General features: G+C 44.3%; 1 pseudogene; it reads left to right on the top strand.

Moving 5' to 3' along the window:
• The first annotated feature begins 420 nt into the window (after positions 1–420).
• Positions 421–1,206, top strand: LOC110139374 (large ribosomal subunit protein uL30-like; annotated as a pseudogene).
• Positions 1,207–3,791: the final 2,585 nt, after the last annotated feature.

Genomic DNA, 3,791 nt, shown 5'->3' with positions numbered 1-3,791 from the left:
GTGCTTACGGCTCTCAATTTATGAAAACAAAGCTGCCAACTTTTTCAGTAATGAATTTTATTTTTTAAACTGAAATGCCTTTCTTAGAGTATGGGTAATAACTCTGAATATAAGCTCAAGTTAAAGGTAAAAAAGCCTGTTAAACCATGACAGCTTTTCTTGATAAGTATGTGTGTGTTTGTGTGTGCGTGTTTAGTCGTGGCCAACTCTTTGAGACCTCATGAACTATAGACCTCCAGGCCCCTCTGTCCATGGGATTCTTCATGCAAGAATACTGGAGCAGGTTACCATTCCCTTCTACAGGGGATCTTCCCGGCCCAGGGATCGAATCCTTGACTGCTATATTGGCAGGCAGATTCTTTACCACTGCACCACCTTGAAATAATGTGTCAAGAATATAGCTCTTTCCCGGCTGGAACCATGGAGGGTGCAGGGCAGAAGAAAAAGAAGGTCCCTGCTGTGCCAGAAACTCTTAAGAAAAAGGGAAAGAATTTCGCAGAGCTTAAGATCAACCGCCTGAGAAAGAAGTTTGCCCAAAAGATGCTTTGAAAGGCAAGGAGGAAGCTTATTTATGAAAAAGCTAAGCATTACCACAAGGAATACAGGCAGATGTACAGAACTGAAATTCGAATGGCTAGGATGGCACGAAAAGCTGGCAACGTCTATGGACCCGCGGAACCCAAATTGGCATTTGTCATCAGGATCAGAGGTATCAACGGTGTGAGCCCGAAGTTTCGAAAGGTGCTGCAGCTCCTTCACCTCCGGCAGATCTTCAATGGCACCTTTGTGAAGCTCAACAAGGCATCAATTAACATGCTGAGAATTGTGGAGCCATACATTGCATGGGGGTACCCAAATCTGATGTCTGTAAATGAATTGATCTACAAGCGTGGTTATGGCAAAATCAACAAAAAGCGAATTGCCCTGACAGACAACGCATTGATTGCTCGATCTCTTGGGAAATACAGAATCATCTGCATGGAGGATCTGATTCATGAGATCTATACCGTTGGAAAATATTTCAAAGAAGCAAACAACTTCCTGTGGCCCTTTAAATTGTCTTCTCCACGAGGTGGAATGAAGAAAAAGACCACCCATTTTGTAGAAGGTGGAGATGCTGGCAACAGGGAAGACCAGATCAACAGGCTTATTAGAAGGATGAACTAAGGTATCTACCAGGATTATTTTTGTAATCTGGTCCATTAATAAACAATTGGGACAAACAAAAAAAAAGAATATACATCATAAGATAAATATATATGTACTTATATATTAGCATATATTAAATTAGATGTGTGTATGTCTATATGCAATACTTAATATATTAAAAATATATGTAATCAGCTAAATTTGACTCTCTGGAATAAAAACTATTTTGCTTTAAAGAAAATTTTCCATATTGATCCTTACAAATACCTCAAATGAAGCAACAGCTTGAAGTAACACATTGAACTAATAAGTGTCTTATCACAGAATGTATATCTTTCTAGACTTGTAGACTCTCACGTATATTCAGTTGCAGTGGTAAATCATTCCTTCATTTGCTTTAGGCTCCACTGAGATTTTCCAGATGTAGGGAGGAAAGAGAGAAAAGATGTCAGAGAAGAAAGAAAGCCTTCATCAATTCAATCAGAAATAATTCGTTCAATAATAAGGGTTTAGAGCATTTTAATGTCCGTTTATGATGTTAACGTATGTTAATTGGCATTTGCTGGCAAGACTTTCTTCTTTTTCTCGACTTTTTAGTGGAAGTGGGGGAGGTGTGCTCTGCATTTGTTATTCAGTAAGGGACCTTAAGGTCTTGCTTTCCCAGGAAGACGACATTGTAATTTTAATGGAGGAGCTTACCTGGAGACAAAAGTGCAGGTCCTCCACCAGCCGCTGGGTTATCAGCCCTAATTCCTGGTTTGAAGGGTCTCTTAAGCTCCAAGGCAAACTTTCTGCTTAAAGGGGCGGGGGGGGGGGGGGCGCACAATTTTTCCACCTTTTTGTTCCCACAGGTCCAGAATCAAAAGCCAACATTAGTAAATCTTATATATTTCCATTAAAAAAGTAGCATATATACTTTACTGAAAACATAGGGAAAATATACGTGTGTGTGTGTGTGTGTGTGTGTGTGTGTTTTAATCGCTCAGTTGTGTCCGACTCTGTGATTCCGTGGACTGTAGCCTGAGGCTTGTCTGTCCAAGGAATTCCCCAGGCAAGAATACTGGAGTTGGGTAGCCACGCCCTTCTCCAGGGGATCTTTCCGACCCAGGGATTGAACCCAGGTCTCCTGTTTTGCAGGCAGATTCGTTACTGTCTAAGCCATCAGGGAAGTAAATATATATATATATATATATACAAATACACTATTCACTACCCAGAAAATCACTCCTGACACTTTAGTGTATTTCTGTCTTTATTCTTTTCCCCCACTTCTTTCCAGAAATACAATCGAATGGCCTACTTATTGACAAATAAACCAACCAAAGAAAAACTTAACTATTTTCGTACAATTTTGTCACCGGCCTCCTTTCACTTCACAGTGCCCAAAACTTCTAAGAGGTGGGTGGCAGAAACATGAGGACTGCAGTGCCATCACGGGGTGGGGCTGCTGTTTGCCACCGCCTGCAGCTGCCTCCTGGGGCAGCCGGACTTTCCAGCAGGGATCCCTGAAATGTTGCTAACCTGGGGGCTGTTCTGGGCAACCTCTGGGATCTAGCATCGGGCTTCCCCTGCAGTGGGAGGGCTGGAAATAATCTGAGACCCAGGAAAGCCATCATTCTAACTCTCAGAAAGAAAAAAGAGACCGTTTGTGCTGCTTTGACTTTGGGGAGAGCCCTTTAGATCGTAGGAGGTGGAGAGGGAGAGAGGAAGATAGAGAGGGGCAGAGTGGTCCAGAGAGTCCAGACCACGCGAGTTGGCTCTGTCCCAGAGGCTTCAAGTCCAAAACGGTTCCAGGGGACAAGATGAGGAAGCGGCGGACCTCAGCCCTGGGCCTCCCCCACGCTCTAGTGTGTGCGCCTCTGGGCAGCATCTCCAGGCTGGAGCTGACCTCCTGAAATCTGACCCCTCGGCGGCCACAGCCCTGCAAGCTCAAAGGCATCAGCGTTTGGGCCGGCTTCTCTGGGGCCAGCCTTCCCGAGGAGACACAAGTCGAAACACTTTTGAACAGTAGTCTATTCAGCCCAGCTCCGCGGCTCCAAAGAAATAAATGTGTTACAGCTGTTGCGCGGGGGAGGCCGGCCCGCTGGGGACCGGGAGGAATTCCAGGACTCGAGGCGGGAGCAGCCGTGACTCCGCTGGTCTGGAGGCGGCTTTCTGGTGGGGCTGATGGAGGCGCGTCCATCTCCGGGAGGTGGACGAGGACCATCCACGCATCTGCCTCGTGACAGCTGCAGGCACCACTTCCACCCGCTCCGAGGTTTATAAATAGGTGCCTGTGTACGCTGAATGCAAAGGAATACAGCTAATGTTCTGGCATTAATTTAAAGTTTGGATCGCGGGGTTTTGCTTTTTTTTTCCTAATTCTTAAGAGCACTTTCTTTCCCTGCAAGATCTCTACGAGGTGAGGTATAGCATAGCAAACCAGTAACAGCAGACAGATGAAACCCAAAACAAAACCCCAGTAGTTTCTGCATCCTTGATTGTGAAACACAGCTTTACTTTGTGTGGTGCCCATTTACATTGATGTCAAGATCGTTAAGGTGTATTTTAAACAATTCTTTGGTTACATTAATTTTTTTGATGCACAAAACCATCATGAAAACATTGTAATATCCAAAATGCTATAAATTATTTTAAGAAAG

The sequence above is a fragment of the Odocoileus virginianus genome, chromosome 2, assembly GCF_023699985.2.
Source record: "Odocoileus virginianus isolate 20LAN1187 ecotype Illinois chromosome 2, Ovbor_1.2, whole genome shotgun sequence".
NCBI lineage: Eukaryota > Metazoa > Chordata > Mammalia > Artiodactyla > Cervidae > Odocoileus > Odocoileus virginianus.
This window is presented reverse-complemented; position numbering and strand designations above follow the sequence as displayed.